We start from the raw sequence: 24,243 nt of genomic DNA on the forward strand, positions 1-24,243 counted from the left end.
ACATTTGTTTATATAGTATATAAAGGCAAAACCAAAAGTACTGAAAAACAGACAGAATAGGCTCAAACCATTAAGGGTTAATACTTGAATGTTTCTGACAGCAGAGTACATTGTGCCAGTTTTATTTGGTTCTTTTTTTTTTTTTTTTTTTAATACAACTTGGTTAAATTATTTCAGTGTGTGTATTAGAGCTTTTTGAACATATTGAGCACAATTTCAACAATACCGATAATAATGATAACCGTGATAATTTTGGTTACAATAACCACGATATGAAATTTTCATATCATTACATCCCTAATTGCAATATAAATTGCTTTGTAAATTTACTCAACTTAATACAGGGTGACAAAAAACGGGAACTTTTTAACAATCCAATAAAACCAAGAGTGATGGAAGAAAAGTATTTTATTCATAGTAATTGAAACCTTAAAACATGCCATTTAAGAAACAATGATGGAATTTTCATTTTTTAAAAATTACTTCCTGTAGATGGCGTCCTCCTGTACAAATGCATTCTTGAAATCTGCTGTTGAGATTCCTCATTGACCACTGCAACATCTCAGCTGGGATACTGTGAATTTCATCCTGAATTCTCTGTTTTAACTCATCCAGAGTTCTTGGTCGAGTCGTGTACACTTTACTCTTGTGATAGCCCCACAAGAAAAAATCACAAACGGAAAAATCTGGCGATCTAGGGGGCAAGGGAACGTTACCGAATCTTGAGATCACACGGTTACCGAACAATTCTCGCACAGCCGCCAATGGTTACTAAAATGGGGGTGTGTTTACTTGCTCAAGGTCACTGTCTCGCAGTGCTGCCACTTGCTCATGTCTGCCAATACGCACTTCAAAAATTCCCGTTTTTTTGAGTCACCCTGTAATTTTTAAAAAGTGAAAATTCCATCATTGTTTCTTAAATGGCATGTTTTAAGGTTTCAATTACTATGAATAAAATATTTTTCTTCCGTCACTCTTGGTTTTATTGGATTGTTAAAAAGTTCCTGTTTTTATGTGTCACCCTGTATATTGTAGTGTGGAAGGAAGTTAAGACAAAGTTAGCTTAACATAATTAGTCAGTACAAGTAGTGCTTTTAATTTGACAAGGCATAAAAATTTAGATGAACAGTAAATCCATTGTTCTTCCTCTGGCTCTGACTCATGGTGCAGCTGTACAAAAATACAAAAACAAACACAAAAAGGCCAATAAACACTGCCATACACACATTGAGTCCAAATTAACACTAACACCACAACCCCGCTGAACCCCTGCACATAAAAATAACACATTTTCAACATGTCCAATACCCACAATGCAATGCGGAGATAAAGAGGTGTGGTCATGACTAAAACTTAGTGATTTAAATCCATTCAACTTAAACTTTTTCATATTTTCGACTGTCTACAAATTAGTAGAATGTACTTAACATTTTATAGTAATGGAATAAAACTTAAATCATTTAAGTACATTATAATTAAAGCACTTTAGTCAATACAAAGTCCTGATTTACAGTTTAATATGGATTTAGACTAAAAATTTTAAAAAAATAGTGAAGAATAGAACAGTCTGATGTAGTTTTTTGCTAACATATTCAGCTGAACAGTAAAGCCATTGTTCTTCCGATGGCTCTCACTCATGGTGCAACTCTACAAATATACAAGAACAAACACAAAAAGGCCAATAAACATTGCCATACACACATTAGGTCCAAATTAACACTAGCACCACAACCCCAATGAACCCCTGCACAGAAAAATAACACATTTTCAACTACATGCCCATTACCCACAATGCAATGCGGAGATAAAAAGGTGTGGTCATGACTAAAACTTAGTGATTTAAATCCATTCAACTTAAATGATTTAAGTTTTATTACACTACTTTTTAATTTTTTTTTTTTTTTTTTTTTATATTTAACCTTTATTTAACCAGGAAATGTCCCATTGAGATTAAGAACCTCTTTTACAAGGGTGTCCTGGCCAAGATAGGCAGCAGCAACGCAACACATAGTTACAAGAATACATACAACATACACACACACTCGACAAAAACAGATGATAAAAACTGCATGTACAGGCAGATTAAGAAAAGCAAGTGCAAGACATGGAATTGGCCTCAAGAACTCCGAATTTGGACTTAAAAGTGCTCAAAGAAATCAACTCAGTTTCCAGTCTTTCTGTAACTGATTCCATACATGAAGTGCAGAACAACTAAAAGCCTTTTGACCCATTTCTGTACGGGCAAATGGAACAGACAGCAGAATGCACTCATTTGTTCGAAGAGAATAATTTTCAGAATTTCTCTTGTCAATTAAGGAACAGATGTAGCCAGGCAAGAGGCCAAGTATGGCCTTGTATATAAACAAGTACCAGTGGTTGGTCCTTCTGGTGGTCAGAGCAGGCCATCCTACCCGCGAATACAGCTCACAGTGGTGAGTCGATGCTTTACAGTTGGTGATAAACCTCAAGGAAGCAAGGTAGACACTGTCAACCTTCTGTAGGCACTGAGCAGAAGCATTCATGTACAGGTTGAGTCAGAAAAAACGCTCTTTTCATTTAAAGAAATTGTACCACTGAAATGGAAATGCTTATTTTTCTTTTGATCATACAGTCATATTGATGTGGTCATTGAGCATGTCTGGCGATTGAATCACTGATTTATGGCATAGCATAACAGAGGGAATGTCCATTGTTTATTGTGCACCGAAATATCTGCCAACACAGTTTATGCCACCGTGAATGAAATTGAAATTGTCAACCATTACAGCATGTTTACTCACCATCAAAATGTTTTGTCTCAACGAAGTCGTCCGGCACGACCTTCAACCTGGCTACCATTTAGATTGATGCAAATCTGTGCTCGTTGTCGCATCTCTAACACAGCTCTTCTCGCCATTCGTGTTCGTCGTAGGGCTTGGATTTCAGCCGTGATGTGATTTCGGAGTTCCTGAAGAGTTTGTGGAACAGTCTGATACACACGGTTTTTAAGATACCCCCACAAGAAAAAATCAAGGGGGGTCAAGTCCGGGGATTGGGGAGAATTTTTTCACCATGAAAGCTCTCTGCACATCCGTAAACTGTGGTCTTGCCATGATGAAAACTCCCTGGGCACTGTCATGTAGGCCTATGTCCTGAGTGTGAAAGCAAAGCCCCGACTCCTGTAATTGTTGTCAATTTCAAGTTTGTTCACTGTGGCATACATTGTGTTGGCAGGTATTTCAGTGCCCAATAAACAATGGACCTTCACTCTCTTATGCAATGCAATAAATCTATGACTACATCACCAGACATGCTCAATAACCACATCAATATGACTGTATGGTCAAAAGGAAAATCAGTGTTTCCGTTTTATCAGTACAATTTCTTTAAATGGAAAGAGCGTTTTTTCTGACTCACCCTGTATAAAAGATCTCCATAGTCCAATACTGATAAAAAAAAAAAAAAGTCGCAGCAACAAGACGCTTTTTTACTTTAAAAGAAAAACACAATTTGTTACGAAAATAAAATCCCAACTTTAGCCTCAATTTCGCCACAAGGTTTTCCACATGTGGCTTGAAAGTGAGGGAGTTGTCATTTAAAACCCCCAGGTATTTATATGTGTGGACCACCTCAATTACATTTCCTTCCTGAGTGGTCACTGAGGGTAATGTTTGCGGAGGTGTCCTTGAAATGGAAAACAACATGAGTTTAATCTTGTCTGCATTGAGGACCAGTTTCAGTGGAATTAATGAATACTGGGCAGCAACAAAGGCTTTCTGAAGGGATTCAATCGCCTGGACAAGAATTGATCCAAAGCAGTATATAATTGTATCATCTGCATAAAAATGCAGACTACTATAAAATGATAAGTATATTCTACTAATTTGTAGACATAGTAGAAAGTATGAAAAAGTTTAAGTACACTGTAATTAAAGCATTTTAGTAAATACAAAGTCCGGGCTTACAGTGCATCTCAGAATCTTCATTTGAACCCACAGTTTTCTTATCTGCATCCATGTCAGACGGTACACGCCCTTACTGTCCAAAAATGAACATAAAGAGTGTGAGGTGCAACATAATGACATAAAAAAAGAGTATGAAATGAACATCACACATCCACATGTCACACAGTGTTGAACCATGGGTCTATGTATAAAATGATGGAAATAAACACAATATTAGATGAGATATTAAAATGTGGACTGAGCCTGTCATGAGCATCACTTATGTGTTCCATTCAGACGTGCAATCATCAACCCGTACAACCCACAAAGACACAATCACAATCCCTCTTTCTAAATTTACCTCCATTCACTCAACAGGAGTAATAAATTCCTTTTCAGCATAGACGTCAAGACTTCCCAACTCTCCTGGCAACTGGAGGCAACTCATGTAGAAGGCATTTTGATTACAGAGTCACATATAAAACCATAATGTTACAGTACATGATACTGAGCATAGGTGACGGTCTTGCAATATCTAATGTACGTTGTGTTTTACAGATTCACACATCTAGAATTCTAAGTCGAAAAATGTTATGGAGGCCTGTTTGACAATAGCAGAAATCAGAAAAGCAGAACAGAAAAAGCAGGATATGAAAATGTCTTTATACAAGAGAGTATGCCCGATAATCACAGGTTTATTGATTGAAAACACACGTTACACACATTAAAAATAAGAAAAAAATTCCTCAACTCTTAAAAATCTAGAACTACTTTTATGGTGACAAATCCGTTTTTCTCTACATTTAAAAATTTGCTTGAATTAAGGAAAAAATCTTGAATTAAGCACAAAAAAAAAAAATCTTAAATTTAGCAGAAAACCTTGAATGAAGCAAAAAAAAAAAATTAGGTAGAATTAAGGAAAAAATCTTGAATTAAGCAAAAAAAAAATCTTCAATTAAGTAAAAAAAAAAATCTTCAATTAAGCAAAAAAAATCTTCAATTAAGTAAAAAAATCTTGGATTAAACAAAAAATCTCAAATTTAGCAAAAAATCTTGAATTAAGCCCAAAAAAATCTTAAATTTAGCAAAAAATTTTGAATCGAGCAAAAAAATCTTGAATTAACAACCTCAAATTTTTGTCTTTGTTTTAGTGCAAAAAAATAACATTAAATTATGAAAATATTTACATTTACAAACGATCCTGTACCAATAAAATGTGAATAACCTGAACAAATATGAACAACCTGAAATGTCTAAAGAAAATTCAGCCCAATTCGAACTCTTTTCTGCCTGTTCCTCAGTGTTGAGTGTCTTTGTAGATCTGATCCATAATGCACACATAGAAATGAGAAGTGGAGGCTGAATATTGTTAAAATTGCACTTATTTTTCTTAAGAAACTTCAGTTTTTCTCAGGTTATTCACATCTTTTTTGTTCGGATACTTTATAAAAGTAAGTATTTTCATAATTTAATGTTTGGGGTTTTTTTGCACTAAAACAGACAAAAATGTGGAGTTGTCATTCTTTATAGGTTATTCTGTTATTATTTTACTGGTTCGGCCCACTTGAGATCAAATTGGGCTTAATGTGGCCCCTGAACTAAAATGAGTTTGACACCCCTGATTTAGATGTTCATATAAATGCAGATATAATTCAAAGATTATATCAAAACAAAGAAAATGAAAGAAAAAGACTTTTTCAGCAAAAGTTAGAAATTGCATCTACTTGTCAAACTACATGGATTTTATTGGGAAATTAATGTTGCAGAAGATGTTTCCATGTTCACTCCGGAGCCTCTGAACGTCCAAACAGATCATATCTGATGACGATACAAAGCACCACGGGTACAATGCCGCTAGTTGATAGCATTAGTGGTTTGAAAGTTATTGAACATTTTAGATCTAGAGATGTTTGTAACCCTTTCACCCCTGATGTGTCTGTGGTGAGCATTCTAAATGTATAATTTATGTTAAATACTTCACAATACTTCAAAATGTTAAAACACGCTGATAGAATAGTCTTTGTTCTTTCCATTGACATCTGAGCATGCCCAGTACACCCCCCACCGCCTGTAGAATGGCAGCGACACACAATAAATATAGACGATTTGAGCTTTTTTGTTGCTTTTTTTTTTTTTTTACACCGTTTTTCTTGGGTTGTTTTTGTTTGTTTGTTTTTACTATTGTTTTGTGTGTTGTGATGATGTTCCTTTATTTATTTTTTACTGAGTTTTGACCGTGTAACTACTTTTTGGAGTTCAACCAGGTGCCAAAAAGCAGCTAAACTAACAAAAAAAAGCTCCAAAACAAAAACTACTGGGCCTAAATTAAAATCCTTGTTCTTGTTCAGTGTGTTCCAGTTCACAATTCATGTTCAACATCCTAAATCTCTTATTGATGTACATTCTGAGTGTCTTATTTAGTTAAAACCTTGACAAAACCGGAAAAAAGACTTGCGTGAAGATATGCTTTTATATCAAATATGTGAGTATAGTTTTAGTTTACTAATATCTTAATTTTATATACCTAATATTTGGAACCCACATTCACTTTTAAAGTCTTTGAAAAGGTTCGTTAAGCATCTTTGTTTTATTTATGCAATAAATTATCTATTTTTTTCAAATCAGATTTTATATTTTTTGTGTTTTTTTGTCCTTTTGTTTTGATAAAGTAGGTTAAAGTGAAAAAAATAATAGACAAATGAGATAGATGAAGTTGTGCTGGGAAAAAAAAAGATACCAAACATGGGTATAGTAAGCATTTCTTTATATAGTATATAAAGGCAAAATCAAAAGTACTCAAAAATGGCCCAAATAGGCTCAGACCCCTAAGGGTTTAAGTCTTTGAAAAGGTTTGTTAAGCATGTTATTCATGCAAAAAAATTATATACATTTTCCAAATCGGATTTTATATTTTTTGTGTTTTTTGTCCTTTTGTGTTGATATAGTAGGTTATAGTGAAAAAATAATAGGCAGATGATATAGATAAAGATACCAAACATGGGTATAGTAAACATTTCTTTATATAGCATATAAAGGCAAAATCAAAAGTACTCAAAAATGGAGAAAATAGGCTCAGACCCCTAAGAGTTAATAACTTTGAAAAGGTTTGTTAAGCATCTTTGTTATTTGTGTAATAAAGTATATACATTTTTTTCAAATCAGATATTATATTTTTGTGTTTTTTTGTTTTGTTTTTTATGTTGATAAAGTAGGTTAAAGGGAAAAAATAATGGGCAGATGAGATAGATGAAGATACCAAACATGGGTATAATAAACATTTCTTTATACAGTATATAAAGGCAAAATCAACAGTACTCAAAAATGGCCCAAACAGGCTCAGACCCCTAAGGGTTAAAGTCTTTGAAAAGGTTCGTTAAGCATCTTTGTGTTATTTATGCAAAAATTTTTTATCAATTTTTCACATCAGATTTTATATTTTTGTGTATTTTTGGTCCTTTTATGTTGTTATAGTAGGTTAAAGTGAAAAAGTAATAGGCAGATGATATAGATGTAGATACCAAACATGGGTATAATAAACATTTCTTTATATAGTATATAAAGGAAAAATCAATTTTGTTTTTTTTATGTTGATAAAGTAGGTTAAAGGGAAAAAATAACAGGCAGATGAGATGGATGAAAACATCAAACATGGGTATAATAAACATTTCTTTGTATAGTATATAAAGGCAAAATCAAAAGTACTCAAAAACGGCCAAAATAGGCTCAGACCCCTAAGAGTTAACAACTTTACCCCCTTTTGTGACCAAATACTCAACTGTTCATACAATTGTGGTGTTCTGGAGGGGTGAATGGAGGAGGGACATGAAAGGGTGGTTTTATTTTGTAACCCACTCATGCTGTTGTCGCTATAACCCACCTGCAGGTCACAGCTAAGTCTTTGGAAATAGATGCTATAACCGAACGGTGCCGTTGCAGAACAGATCAGACTGAATGTGAAAACATACAGAGTTGAAGTAAGATCACAGGTCTGATATTAAGGCTGTGGTTGTATGGCAGCGTGTCGCAGCTCTTTACAGTTTACTCCTCTGATGTGTCGGATCCAAACGTCTCCTCAGACCCTGCAGGTGTCCTCCCTCTCGGTTCGCTGACGTCAAAGTGTCGACCCGAGGAGCTCCTGGAGCTGAAGGTGATCACATGGGTTTATTACAACACACCGTAACGCACAGTGACACACCGTGATGATGTCTGGATGTTTGTATTTATGCATTTTGGCTGTGGATCTAACCTGGTAGAGTTAGAATACCCATAAAGAACTTCTAGAAGAATGAGTCACTGTTGTGTGATGTAAGAATTGTTTTCTTATCATAAAAATGATGAGCAATTTAGCTGTAGATTTCAAAAACAGACTATATACAGGGTGGGGAAGCAAAATTTACAATATTTTGAGGCAGGGATTGAAAGACAGTGTATGACCAATTCATTTATTGAAAGTCATGAGAATTTATTTGCCACAAGAAAATTGACATAATAGAAAATGTTTTTATTCTGTGTGTCCTCCTTCTTTCTCAGTAACTGCCTTCACACGCTTCCTGAAACTTGCGCAAGTGTTCCTCAAATATTGGGGTGACAACTTCTCCCATTCTTCTTTAATAGTATCTTCCAGACTTTCTCGTAATAGTTTTGCTCATAGTCATTCTCTTCTTTCCACTATAAACAGTCTTTATGGACACTCCAACTATTTTTGAAATCTCCTTTGGTGTGACGAGTGCATTCAGCAAATCACACACTCTTTGACGTTTGCTTTCCTGATTACTCATATGGGCAAAAGTTTGTGAAAAGGTATGGATAATAGTGTTAGGTATGATTATGACATCAATATATGTTTGGTTTCAAAACAATTGACGTAGTGCCTGCTGAGAAAAAACAACTAAATGTTCATTGTAAATTTTGCTTCCCCACCCTGTATATGTCAGTATATGTTAACTGTTGTTTATGTATATATTTTATATTTATGTATATATTGGTCCAGAATGCAGCAGCGCGTCTGGTCTTCAATCAGCCTAAAAGGGCACATGTCACCCCATTACTTATTGAGTTACACTGGCTACCCATAGCTGCCCGCATCAAATTCAAATCTTTAATCCTAGCATACAAAATTCTCAGTGGGTCTGCTCCTACCTACTTAGACTACTTACTTACTAAGAGAACGCAGATCTGCCTTGGTGGAGGTCTGCGTTCTCTTATCTGTTCCCTGTGCAGAACTATACTACTATTATTTTTTCCATTAAACACTATTTTTTTTTTTTTTTTTTTTAACCCTTTCATGCATAGTGGTCACCACAGTGGGCAGCTATTCTACAGCTGTTCTCTTATAAATTCATGGATTTTGTTGTTTTACTTTCATATCAGCCAACACATTGGACGCTTTTGCATCATCCCATACACTGCAACTGAAAACATTATTATAATTTGCTGTTGATAACCTGATCTAACATGTTTGAGTGTAAATCAATTCCTTGTTATTGTTAGGGTTAGGTTTTGCATTTTATCTCCTTGAAATGAGTAATAACTAGTATTAGAGTATATTGAAATGTAAGAAAACATCAAATTAGCAGCATTAAAATGTTTATTTCATAGTTTTCTCAAAGTATATCTGTAAATGCATGTTTCTTTGCTTCCTCAAAAATGAACCCTTTCATGCATGAATGATGAGAACCTTAGTCAAGACTTTTTTCCTGAGTGTTTTTATTCCTCTTTAGGCATTTATGAACTTATTTTTCATGGAGTTACAAAAATCTCTACTCAGCTGGACACCATGTGTTTAATTTTTGAAGCAAAGAAACATGTATTTAAAACCTGTCATCAGAAAGTGATATGTATGTGAAAACTATGAAATAAAAACATTTTTCATGCAGCTAATCTGATGTTTTCTCACATTTGAACATTCTCTAATGCTAGTTTTTACTCACTTCATGGAAATAGTATGCAAAAAAAAACAAAAAACTTTTTGATGAAGAAAACTGTCAATTACAGTCTAATAACAATTAGCAATTGATTTACACTCAGACATGTTACTGCAGATCAGGTTTACCAAGAACAGCAGAGTTACAGTGCTGGTATGAATTGCAGTGTATGAGATGGTGCATAAAGGTCAAAACACGGTATTTGAAATCTCTCTGACGGGACATTTTAGAGACAATTTGACAGATCAGTGTTGCTAAATGACCCACATTTTTACTTTTAAATTAATTTTTGCTTAAGTTGGACCATAAGGGATTATCCAAAACAAGGAGTTACTTTATATTGAAATAAATGTTTGAATGGCAATCAATTAAAGTTCTCTCTCTGATGGGAAATTACTGTGTTTTGACCCACAAGTGTCCACTGTGTTGACTGATATGAAACTAAAACAACAAAACCCATGAATATATAAGAGAACAGCTGTAGAATAACTGTCTACTGTAGTGACCACTATGCATGAAAGGGTTAAACACATGGTGTCCAGCTTAGTGGACATTTTCTCAACTCCATGAAAAATAGCTTCATAAAAAATGTATTTGCATTGTTTTTTTAATGCCTAAAAAGGAATAAAATCACTCAAAAAAAAAAAAAACATCTTCATTAAGGTTCTCATAATTCATGCATGAAAGGGTTAAATTGTTCCACAGAACTTTAAAGTTTTTGTCATTCTATTCTATTCTATTCTACAATTACAATGTTTTTGTTTAACCCATATAACCCAGTCTTAACCCTTCTTAAGTGATTTATCACCATTGACTCCAATATTATGCTCTGTATTTTGCATTTTTAAGTGAAAATAAGTTATCTCTTTAAAACCTGATGTGTCACTGCTGACACAGCCTGCACATACTGGCTGTAACTCTTTCATTATTTGTGCAACTGGACATATTCCGATGGTTTCTGAAACCTGAGATGTTGTGCTTTATAGGTTTTATTGGGTTATTACAGTAATTTCACTGATGCCTGCACTAGAAGCTGGGGAAGAAGCCGTTTTAGCAGAATTCTAACACGCAGTAAATTGTGAATGATTGTTACATTTGGAAAAATCTGGAGGGAAAAAGTGTTGTGGAAAAATGGGAAAATGGATTCATCCAGCATATTTTCTAACCTTTTAGTTAGTCAAAATAAGAAAAAAAAAATTAAAAATCCTGGTGGACCAGTTTAGGCTTAGGGTTTCCATTAAAACCAATTATTATAATTTTTAAAAATCCCCAACATTGAATATAATTCTGTAAAAGCAAAGTCTGGAACACTGGAAACCATTTATTTATTTTTTGAATAATCAATTCATCCTAAAGACGATAAAGTAAAATAATTTATTGCACTGATAATTATTGAAATATAAAATTACATGACATTTTTCATGAAACACCTAAATACAATGGGTCCTAATGCTTTTATCAATATGGTGCATTCACAAAACATTGTAATTATTCCATATTGTGTATATGGTATAAGGCAGGGTTGTCAAACTCATTTTAGTTCAGGGGCCACATTCAGCCCAATATGATCTGAAGTGGGCCGGACCAGTAAAACAATAACAGTGAAAAATTAAAATTATATTATGATATTATTTACATCTATGTTTCCATAAAAATCTGAATAACATGAACAACCTGAAATGTCTTAAGAAAAACAAGTGCAATTTTAACAATATTCTGCCTCAGTTTATCAGGTTTTCATTTACACGTGTGTATTACAACTTGCATTACTATTACAAATACACAAAACATTTAGTAACAGGCAGAATATTAGTAAAATTGCATTTACTTCTCTTAAGACATTTGAAATTGTTCATATTTGTTCAGGTTATTCACATTTTTTGTAAAAGGACAGTTTGTTAATATAAACATTTTCATGTAATTTTACTTTTTTACACTAAAACAAAGATAAAATCTGCAGTTTTCATTATTTACAGGTTATTCCGATAATATTTTACTGGTCTGACCCAATTGTGCGGTGGCCCAGAGGTGCAACAGCCCAAAAATGTATCCACTATAAAGAGAAAAAAAAACAAAAACTCATCCAGCTTTTCAATTAAGGGGGCGCTGTTTACCTGAAAGGTCTCTTGCTTTAAAATTAAGGCCACCACAAAAAATAAAAGCATAGGCTGAAAATTTTTAAGACCTTCAGCTAATGTGGCTAATGCCAACAAAGCAACCCACCTTAAGTGGAGGTTGGTGCACTAAAAATAAAGTTATTTTAAAAATATGTAGTGGATAATTTTTTGGCCTTTCTCTTTTTTTTCCTTACAGTGGATAATTTTTTGGGCTGTTCCCTTATTTTTCTTATAGTGGATAATTTTTTGGGCTGTTGTCTTTTTCTTATAGTGGATAATTTTTTGCGCTAATGGATAATTTTTTGGGCTGTTGTCTTTTTTTTCTTATAGTGGATAATTTTTTGGGCTGTTGTCTTTTTTTTCTTATAGTGGATAATTTTTGGGGCTGTTGTCTTTTTTTTCTTATAGTGGATAATTTTTGGGGCTAGTGGATAATTTTTTGGGCTGTTGTCTTTTTTTCCTTATAGTGGATAATTTTTTGGGCTGTTGTCTTTTTTTTCTTATAGTGGATCATTTTTTGGGCTGCTGTCTTTTTTTCTTATAGTGGATAATTTTTTTGGGCTAGTGGATCTTTTTTTGGGCCGTTGTCTTTTTTTTTTTTTTTCTTATAGTGGATAATTTTTTGGGCTGTTGTCTTATTTTTCTTATAGTGGTAGTGGTAGTTTTGGGCTGTTCTCTTTTTTTCTTATAGTGGATCATTTTTTGGGCTAGTGAATAATTTTTTGGGCTGTTGCCTTTTTTTTCTTATAGTGGATAATTTTTTTGGGCTGGTGGATAATTTTTTGGGCTGTTGTCTTTTTTTTGTTATAGTGGATAATTTTTTGGGCTGTAGCACCTTTGGGCCACCGTACAATTGAGATCAATTGTTCTGTATGTGGAACCTGAATTAAAATGATTTTTATACCATTAATTGTTAATATCTTAGTGTAATGCATCCTACGGGCCGGATCGGACCCTTTGGCGGGCCGGATTTGGCCCCCAGGCCGCATGTTTGACGCGTGTGGTATAAGGGGACGAGGGTCTTAAATCAGTGTCGGTCTAGTTTTTTTTTTTTTTTTTCCCCTGTTTCTGCTGATGTAAATGTGTGTGTTTGTGTGTGTGACAATCAATCCTCCGTGGCACACATTCATGAGAGCAGCTTTCAGGCAGATTGATCTCCTTGTTGAATCGAGGGCAAAGACTGATGAGAGTTCAGGGTCAAAGGGTCATAATGTGAAGGCGAGGGGAAATTATGTCGAGCCATCATTAGGGGAAATGAAAGCATGGTTGTCATGGAAGCCTGTAGCCGCATGTCATTTCACTTATAAAATGACACCATTCTGCTAAAATATTGGCACTTCTCAGGTAATGAGATTTTTGCCTCTCCAGCCCTGAACCCCGGCTGCTTTTATGTGTCATTTAGTTGTTTGAAGATGCAATTCTCCACCTTTTTCTCTTTGAAACGCCTCTTTCACCTGCTATTTATATCTGCACACACCTTTTTTTAACAGTGGTGTGTGTATGAAGCACTCTACTGTTCGCTTAAGACAACACGTGTCCAAATTCAGACTTCTTTTTTTTTTTTTTTAGTTCAGTTTACAGCTTGAAAAGACTTCCAAGGCAAATATCAATCAATAAAACTTTCACTGGATATCACTTTTGATATAATAGGGATTCCTGGCTTGTTCATAGAAAGCCAAAATAAAGAATGATAAATGACAGTAAAAACCAATAAAAGCCCTCAGGCATAATTAAGTAACTAAAATATGTAAGGTAACTATTGTTTGTCCACCATAATTTATGAAATATGAAGACTTCAGCACTTTCATAGAGACTTTAACCCAGGGGTGTCAAAGTCATTTTAGTTCAGGGGCCATATTCAGCTAAATTTGATCTGAAGTGGGCCGAACCAGTAAAATAATAACATAATAACCTATAAATAATGACAACTCCAAATTTTTGTCTTTTTGTTTTAGCATAAAACACCCCCATTAAATTATGAAGATACTTACTTTTATAAACTACCCCCCCCCCAAAAAAAAAAAAAAACTTGAAAAACTGAAATTTAAATTAAAAAACGTAAGAAAATTTAGTGCAATTTTAACAATATTATTCCTCAACTTATCATTTCTCCATGTGCATTATGGATTCGATCTACAAAGACAATAAACACTGAGGAACAGGCAGAAAACTTGTTAAAATTGTGCTGTTTTTTCTTTCAACATTTCAGGTTGTTCATATTTGTTCAGGTTATTCACATTTTATTGTTACAGGATAGTTTATAAATGTAAATATTTTCATAATTTAATGTTATTTTTTGCACTAAAACGAAGAAAAAAAATTAAGTTAATTCTAGATTTTTTTTTTGGCTTAATTCAAGATTTTTTCTTTTACTTAATTGAAGATTTTTTGTTTGTTTGTTTGTTTTTGCTTAATTCAAGATTTTTTTTTTTTTTTTTTTTTTAACTTGAAGATTTTTTTTGGCGAAATTCAAGATTTTTTTTTTTTCTTAATTGAAGATTTTTTTTTGGCTTAATTCAAGATTGTTTTTGCTAAATTTGAGATTTTTTATTTTTTTTGCTTAACTGAAGATTTTTTTTGGCTTGATTGAAGTTTTTTTACTTAATTGAAGATTTTTTTTTTTGGCTTAGTTGAAGACTTTTTTTTTACTTAATTGAAGATTTTTTTTTTTTTTTTTTTATGTAATTGAAGATTTTTTTTTTTTTTTCCTTTTTGAAGATTTTTTTTTTGTTGTTGTTGCTTAATTCAAGATCTTTTTTACTTAACTGAAGATTTTTTTTTTGCCTAATTCAAGATTTTTTCCTTAATTCAAGCTAAATTTTTTTTGCTTAATTCATTTCAAGACTGGAATTTTTGCACTTTGCAAAAACATTCCGGGGGCCAACTGGACCATTTGGCGGGCCGCATGTTTGACAACCCTTCTTTAACCCTTTCATGCATGAATTATGAAAACCTTAATCAATATTTTTTTCTTGAGTGTTTTTATTCCTCTTTAGGCATGAAAAAAACAATGCAATTGAATTTTTTTATGAACCTATTTTTCATGGAGTTAAAAAATGTCCTCAACTGGACACCATCCATTTAATTTTTGAAGAAAAGAAACATGTATTTAACCCTTTCATGCATAGTGGTCACTGCAGTGGACAGTTACTCTACAGCTTTACTCTTGTATATTCATGGGTTTTGTTGTTTTAGTTCCATATCAACCAACACAGTGGACACTTATGCATCATCTCATAAACTGCAATTCATGCCATTATTGTAACTTTGCTGTTCTTGATTGGTTCTTGAGCGGAAATCACTTGTTAATATTTATTTTTTGCATATTATCTCCATGAAGTGAGTAATAACTAGTATTAGAATATGTTAAAATGTGAGAAAACATCAGATTAGCTCCATTAAACATGGTTTCATTTCACTGTTTTCATATTACTTTATGATATTGGGTTTTAAATACATGTTTCATTGCTTCAAGAATAAAATTCACGGTGTAGCTGAGTGGACATTTTTGTAACTCCATGAAAAACAGGTTGATTTAATAAATAAATAAATAAAGAAATAAAGAAATAAATAAATAAAAATCAATCACGTTTTTTTTTCATGCCTAAAGAGGAATAAAAACACTCAGGAAAAAAAAATCTTGATTAAGGTTCTCATAATTCATGCATGAAAGGGTTAAAACCCATCATCAGAAAGTGATGTACTGTGTGAAAACCATGAAAGAAAACCATTTTTAATGCAGCTAATCTGATGTTTTGTCACATTTTTATCATACTCTAATATTAGCTATTACTCATTTCATGGAGATAATATCCTCTGAGACCCAGGAAATTGACAGTTGTAGCTTTTTTACATTAAAAAATTGTCTTGATTGGAAACTATATAATGCAACAGTTTTTTTCAGATGCATTTTTAAAATAATTTTTATTGATTGATTGATTTTTTTTTTAAATGGAATGTCCTTTGTAATGGACAGCATTTTAGTTAAACTGTCAATCTTTTGTCCCCTACAGAGGACAAAATGTATTGCTGAGTCTCAGGAGGATATGCAAAAAAAAAAAAAAGTTGAAGAAAACTGTTAATTACAGTCTAATAACAATTAGCAATGATTTACACTCAAACATGCAATGGCAGATCAGGTTTATCTAAAACAGCAAAGTTACAGTAATGGTTTGAATGTCATTGTATGTGATGGTGCATAAGTGTCCACTGTGTTGGCTGATATGGAACTAAAACAACAAAACCCATGAATATACAAGAGAACAGCTGTAGAAGAACTGTCCATTGGAGTGACCACTATGCATGAAAGGGTTAATAGCTCTGTATACAGTCGCAGAAAGAATTATTAGACCACCCTTGTTTTCTTCAATTTCTTGTTCATTTTAATGCCTGGTACAACTAAAGGTACATTTGTTTGGACAAATAAAATGAGAACAACAAAAATAGCTCATAGTAGTTTAATTTCAGAGCTGATATCTATCAATTTCCATGTTTTTTTGTTTTTTTTTTGATAATAACCAAAATCACTTCAGTTCTTACATCAGTATTTACAGCATTGTACTGACAAAAACAGTGCTTTTAGGCATTCCATGTTTTCTTTTCTGTCTGTTTTAGTCACATGATACACACAGGAGTTAGTACTTGATTGCATAACTGTTGTTTTTGATGACTTTTGATTGTCTAATAATTTTTTCTGAGACTGTATCTATTACATTAAAAGACTTTACGTCCAGATTTACAACATTAAAATATAGAACTTTATTGGTGTCTGTTACGCAGATTTGCTGATCATTGTAGGCATTGATATGACACCATAGAGCACAGGTGTCAAACATGCGGCCCGGGGGCCAAATCTGTCCCGCCAAAGGGTCCAATCTGGCCCGTGGGATGAATTTATGAAATGCAAAAAAAGTACACTGAAGATATTAACAATCAATAGTGTTAAAATCATTTTAGGTCATTTCAATCTAAAATGGGTCAGACCAGTAAAACAGTATCATAATAAACTATAAATAAAGAAAACCACTAATTTCTCTCTTTGTTTTAGTGTAAAAAAGGTAAAATTACGCAAAAAATGTTTACATTTACAGACTAGCCTTTTACAAAGAATGTCAATAACCTGAAATGTCTTAAGAGAAGTATGTGAAACTGTACCAATATTCTGCCTCTTACTACATGTTTTGTGTATTTGTAGATCCACTGTGCACTCAAAAAAATAATTAGGCCAAAAATGTTGACTTTATGTATTTTAATTACATGTAAATTTTCCATGTAATTTTATTACATAAGTTTAATGTAAAGAGTTGCATTTAATACAATGTTTTTTCTGTCATATTGAGTCAATATGAATAAATTAAATACCGTCAGTCAGATTTGCTTTAGTTAATGCAAACTTTAACATAAACTGTGTTTGACTGTGACGCTCAGCCTTTTTATGTGATCTAGTAAATAAAGTTTACTGTATTTGTTTTAGAATATGCTTAGTATAAAGTGAACCTAAACTTTAGATTCACTTTATACTAAGCATATTCACATTATGTTTGACTTTTTTGGATAAATAAACTTTAAATTTCATATATTTCAGTTACATTTTACTTTAAAATATTACTTCATGTTTATTAGAGCCAAGAATCATTTTTTTGTGTGTGATCTGTAAGTTATGATGCACATGTATAAATGATAAACTAAAGTGTAATATTGCTAAAATTGCACTTATTTTTCTTGAGAATTTTCAAGTTGTTCATATTTGTTCATGTTATGTTCAAGTAGAGTTTGTCAATGTAGACATTTTCATTTTGGAATCTGACTTTTTTGACTCAAAAACAGAGAAAACTTTGGTGTCAACAGTATTTATCAGTTCTTATCCTATTATTTATATTATTTTACTGGTCCGGCCCACTTTATAACATATTAGTCTGTATGTGGCCCCTGAACTTAAATGAGTTTGACACCCCTGCCATAGGAGAAATCATGTAAGGCTGTTTTAATAGATAATAGAGATTCATCTGAAAGAACAGATAAATATACAACAACCACTACCACCTCCTCCTCCTCCTTTTTAGACAACATGTTTTTATATATTAACCTGAGCTGTTGTGTGAGTGCATTAAAGATGTAAGAAAATAATAGAACACTGATTTCAGCTTTTGTCCAGAAAATCAAGCAGCTGATTCACACTCTTCCACAGTTTTTCAAAGCTTTTATCCAACACTTGTCTGTGAAGCTCCTCATACATGGTTGTGTTTCATTGATATTTCCATCTAATATAACAGTCTGGGTGCTTTCTTGTATTGATTCTCTGCTGCAATCATCTCTTTACTCCATTATTTATTCGCTAAGTGTATTTCCACTGCACATTTTTGCATTTATCTGTTATTGAAACACCTTTGCCACTTCTCCCAAGTCTAAAAAAAAAATATTGTAATATGTCATTGTAATTTTTTTGTGAAGTTTTGGCATATCTACGTCGACAACATTGATTCACCAGTAAAACCCATGGAGTTGGATCAATGACAGTGGATGGAAACACTGGGTTTATGTTTAGTTAATGATAGATTGGACTGAAAAAGTCACTTTTTCTTCAGGTTTCTCTGTTTTTGATGTAATAACCCTCAAATGTAACGTCATCATGAGGATTAAAGTACATGATCGGTAAATTAAATACAGGAAAATACCTGATTTTCACTGGAAAAAAAAGCTTTCTTAAGTAATTTATCACCATATATCATAATATTTTCCTATATATTTAGCTTAACAGAAAGAAGAATTAAATTGAGAACTGACACAAAAGTAGATTTGGGTCTGTATGGGTGAAATCCCACTTTGCTGTCTTTGTGTCTATGTTCAGATACAATACAATCATTAATAAATAAAGTGCATATACATATTGTAGTTTATATTAAAAAGGGTTGACTATGCAAATCTGATTGTGTGTGAGGTGACTGAAAAAGTGTAAGTGAATGGCTTGTGTGGATACTTTGTGTTATTGCAAAAATATCGTATATATTAAAAAAAAAAAAAAAAAAAAGTGTTTAACCCTGTGAAGCCTGAATCATTAAATCATTGACAGAAAATTCCGGTTCTTTCAAACTGGAGCCTTTATTGGGCCTGCTGAACAACCTTTTTTTTTTTTTTTTTTCCAAATATCAATTTCCATGTATGAGTTTCAATTTTGTATCATATTTGATACATCGGGTCTCAATGCTCGCATCTTATAGTTTTTGAACTAACAAAAACATAATATAACACAAACATGTCTAACAAATTGGTAATTCCTTTTCAAAATTGTCAAAGTTCTGCCTCCTTCCTCATTAATGACAGTCTTGTAGTGTCACTGGAAAGGCCTCTGATGAACAAATTCCTCCCCCCTGGTGGATTATCTGTGTATTGCATGTATCTAATTGTAAACATCAGGTTTCTCAAGAAAAAAAAAATATCACACTGATAATGTAGAGCACAGGTGTCAAACATGTGGCCCGGGGGCCAAATCCAGCCCGCCAAAGGGTCCAATCCGGCCCATGGGATGAATTTGTGAAATGCAAAAATTACAATGAAGATATTAACAGTTAATGGTTTTACTTTAAGGGCCATAAAAAGCCCTACTTTAGTCTCAAGTGGGTCAGATCAGTAAAATTCGACCATAAAAACCTACAAATAATGACAATACCAAATTTTTCCTCTGTTTTAGTGTAAAAAAGTAAAATTACATGAAAATGTGTAAATTTACACAACTAGCCTTTCACAAAAAATATGAAAAACTAGAAATGTGTTAAGAGAAGTAAGTGCAATTTTACTAATATTTTGCCAGTTACTTAAATATTTTGTAAATTTGCAGATCTATTGTGATCTGTAAGTTGTAATGCACATTTACAAATGATAAGCATCAGCGAATATAGTTAAAATTGCACTTATTTTTCCTGAGAAATTTCAGTTTTTTTCATGGTTGTTCATGTTAAAAGGACAGTTTATAGATGTAACAGTTTCCATCATGTAATTTTACTTTTTTCACTATAAAACATATTGAAATGTTTGGAGTTGGCATTATTTATATATTATTATGTTATTATTTTAGTGGTCCAGCCCACTGCAGATAAAATTGGGAGGATGTGGCCCCTGAACTAAAATGAGTTTGACACCCCTGAGGTAGAGGGCTTCAAAACTCATGTATCAAATATGATACTTTAGGCGTTACAGGGTTAATAAAGCAAAGGAAGCAGAATTAATTTAATTATTAGTTTGTAAAAAAGGGGGTGGGAGTCTATAAGTTATATTTCTTCCCACTCCTTTTCAAGCACAGAAAAATTAAATTTGACCATGTTGTATGGTTCTTTGTTATCTGATGATTCTTTGTGCACGAAATAAACAAAACAAACAAATTAACTAACTTTTGTCACTAGTAATGAATTATATTAATCTATATTTTCTAGTGATGGGACTTTTGGCTCTTTGAAGGGAGCCGTTCAATCAGGAGCCGTTCACTGAAAAGAGTCGTTCAAAAGACTGGCTCTTTTATGTTTTTTGCATTATTTTGAAACACCAATGTTTTAATGACTAAATAGGCTACATGTGATGGTTGACATTACATTTTAAAGGTGTTTAATTGGCGCGGCAGTAAATATTATCTTACTATAAAAAAGAATAGTTAGTAAAAATGTGTGGGCTAAATACAAGACATGAGAGGTGACATTAGGCAAATGCTGGAATTTGACAAAAAAAAAAAAACATCACGGTACATTATGTGGACTAGTCTGTAGCCTAAAAATGAAGAAAAAAAACATTTTCTTATGAAATAACATTTTATTCTCCTCAAAACAAGAACAATAAATGTGTGTAAACATGTGGAAAAAATTGCACAAAACACAACTGTGATTAATCACTGCAATTACTTAAATACCTGAACTGTATAGCAATTCTCAGAACAAGAACAATAAATGTGTGTAAACAAACGGGAAAAAATTGCACAAAACACAACAGTGATTAATCACTGCAAATACAGTACTTAAATACCTAAAAAAAAAAAAAAAAAACTAGTGCAAATAAAATACTTCATCATCACGGTACATTATGTGGACTACTCTGTAGCCTAAAAATGAAGAAGAAAATAAAACATGTTCTTATGAAATAACATTTTATTCTCCTCAAAACATGAACAATAAATGTGTGTAAACATAATGTAAAAATTGCACAAAACACAACAGTGATTAATCCCTGCAATTACTTAAATACCTGAACTGTAGTGCAATTCTCAGAACAAAACAATAAATGTGAGTAAACAAACGGAAAAAAAATTGCACAAAACACAACAGTGATTAATCACTGCAATTACAGTATGTAACGGACCGTCCTTTTTACTGAGTGCGGACAGTGCGCACTCACACACGCACACACAATACACGACGCACAAGTACACATCACACAATACAAGACGCACAAGTACACACCACACACTACACAATGCACATGTACACACCGCGCACACACAATACCCTCCACGCCACACAATACGTGTTACACGAGTACACGCCACACACATCCACACAAGTACACGTCGCACACACACACACACACACACACACAGTAGTTCGTACAAGGGTGCACACTTGTTTGTTCTACACATCTACATATGCATACATTCGACACTCAGGCTGTACACTCACCACATGCGCTGCTTCCTGCAGACTGACCCCGAGCTGGCCAAACAGGGGCGTGTCTAGTGCCGCCGATTAATAAAGGGGGCGTCAGGCGGGAAAATGGTCACCTGACCATTTAATTAGTGGTTTCCACTTATTAAGGTTTTTTCGCTCTAATGGAGAGTGGTATATGATAAAAATAGGGGGGAAAGGTTAAAAGGAGTATTTTTCTTTATTTCTCTTGTGTTTTGAGGTTTCATCCTATTGTGATTGCCTGAGGAAAAACCATGTTTGTTTAATTGATTGCTGTGGGTCATGCCCAATGGGAGGGGCTTCTCCCTATATATGTCGGCCATTTTGGCCTTGTTAGGGTTCTGAAAAAGCTGACGACACATTGTGGGTGTTCTGTCAGTCTGCAAAGAGGTTTTTGCTGTTATTTCTTTTTCCTTTTTTTTCCTGTTAATATTCTGTGAATTGCTGTCACTGGGTTTGGGAAGACTGGAAAAAAAAAAAAAAAACCTTTAAAAAAACCCTTTAAAGGAAGACCTGCAATTTTTTATTTTTTTTATTTTTTCGATTAGCCACATTATTACCTTTACAAAGTTGAGCCACGCTACACAGTACTTAAATACCAAAAAAAACTGTAGTGCAAATAAAATACTTCAAGTAACATTGCAAAATACCTGATGTCTCTAATGTAAATATCAAAATGATACCACATTAGAAGTTCTCTCACTTCTACTCTGTATATAAAGCCAATGCCTCCCCAGTGACGCTAAATTGACACGCAATTGGACTCTCCCTCCTTTAAAAAAAAATAAATAAAAAATGAACGGCTCTTTACAAAGATTCGGTTCCCATTGTTCGTTTCAAAGAGCCGTTCAAAAGATTCGATTCGTTCGTGAATGTCACATCACTAATATTTTCCATCAAACAGCAGCTAATGATCATTAACTCATACTTTCAGCTTAGGTTTGCTTTTACTGACCGGTGTGTGTGTGTGTGTGTGTGTGTGTGTGTGTGTGTGTGTGTGTGTCGGCGCTGTTGACATCCCAACCATATATTCGTTTCTCATAGTGATGGAGACGTGCGTTTCAGTTAACCGTGAAGATGAACCCGGAACGCAGAAGCCACTTAAGATAAACATTTCCCCAGAGCCAAATGCATCACAATGTAATATCCACAAAGATGAAAGAGCCAGACGCTACCTCAGAGCCAGGCTCCATTTTCCAAACAAAGGCAGTAATTTGGTCTGCACTCGAGGACAAAGAACGAAATACAAATGGACACAAGTGTTCTCCCTCTCTCATCATCTCCTCAATATTCATGCCTGAGACTCTGAAGGCACATTTTCAGACACACATGCTGGTTTTCCCGAATGCTCACGACAAATGGATTCATAACTGTCGCTGACACGCTGTTTACCTTATGTAAGTTATATAGTTGTTTGTATTTACTGAGACTCACTCCATTCTCAGATGAAACATGTAGACACCATTGGGCAAATGTATAAAGCAGTGGGAAGGTTTGATGATAAAAGTGTACCGCTTTAACTCATAAAGACCCAAACATCCATCAACGACCACAAGCATCTACTGATATATACTGTTTAATACATGTTGATCCACTAGTCCTATCAATATATGTAAATAACTGATGTAAAATACAGTTTGTCATAATTTCATGGTCATCAGATTTGACCCATTTGGACATTCAGAGGCTCTGTAGTTACCGTGGAAACACTGTCATCTTCTACAACAGGGTTCTCAAACATGCGGCCTGTGGGATGAATTTGCAAAGTGTAAAAATTCCACAGTCAAGGCTGTCGAACTCATCTTAGTTCAGGTTCCACATACAGACCAATATGATGTCAAATAAAATAATAGCATAAACACCTACAAAAATAATGACTCCATATTTTTTTTATCGGTTTGATGTGGAAAAAAAAACAAAAAAAATTTACACTATGCCTGTAAAAAATGACAACTTCCAATTTTTGTCTTTGTTTTAGTGCAAAAAATAACATTAAATTATGAAAATATTTACATTTACAAACAATAAAATATGAATAAGCTGAACAAATATGAACAACCTGAAATATCTAAAGAAAATTAAACACAATTTCAACAATATTCTGCCTGTTACTATGTGTTTAGTGTCTTTGTAGATCCGATCCATAATGCTCATGTAGAAATGATAATTTGAGGCATAATATTGTTAAAATTGCACTTATTTTTCTTAAGAAATATTCATTTTTTCCAGGTTATTCACATCTTTTTTTGTTTGGATAGTTTATAAAAGTAAGAATTTTCATAATTTAATGTTTTTTTTTTTTTCAATCAATCACTCTTCAATCCAAAATATGCATTATTATGAGAAACTGTTCCTGAGACACAGAGTATTAAACATAATGGATTGAAAGAGCTTTCACTGATTCTGACAAAGACATAATGTCCAAAAACAAAAATCTGATCTTAAATTGAAGTGAAATTAACCCAAAAAGACCCAGTGCTACTTTTGTGGTAGTTCCCAAATGATTTTTTATTCTCTATTTTTAACATTTCTTAAGTGATTTATCACCATTTATTATATTATCCTCTGCATTTTGCATTTTTCAGTGAAAATCTGGTATTTGCCTAAATTCAATTTA

The 24,243-nt window shown here is 33.3% G+C and overlaps 1 long non-coding RNA gene across 1 annotated transcript; it reads left to right on the forward strand.

The window, feature by feature from the left end:
- Window positions 1-2,170: 2,170 nt before the first annotated feature.
- LOC115423089 (uncharacterized) lies at window positions 2,171-21,330 on the forward strand. The gene is made up of 4 exons (XR_003935905.1): window positions 2,171-2,274; window positions 3,870-3,874; window positions 13,226-13,229; window positions 21,320-21,330. It is a non-coding gene; the product is annotated as an uncharacterized LOC115423089 (long non-coding RNA).
- The last annotated feature ends 2,913 nt before the right edge of the window (window positions 21,331-24,243 follow it).

The sequence above is a fragment of the Sphaeramia orbicularis genome, chromosome 7, assembly GCF_902148855.1.
Source record: "Sphaeramia orbicularis chromosome 7, fSphaOr1.1, whole genome shotgun sequence".
NCBI classification, from domain to species: domain Eukaryota; kingdom Metazoa; phylum Chordata; class Actinopteri; order Kurtiformes; family Apogonidae; genus Sphaeramia; species Sphaeramia orbicularis.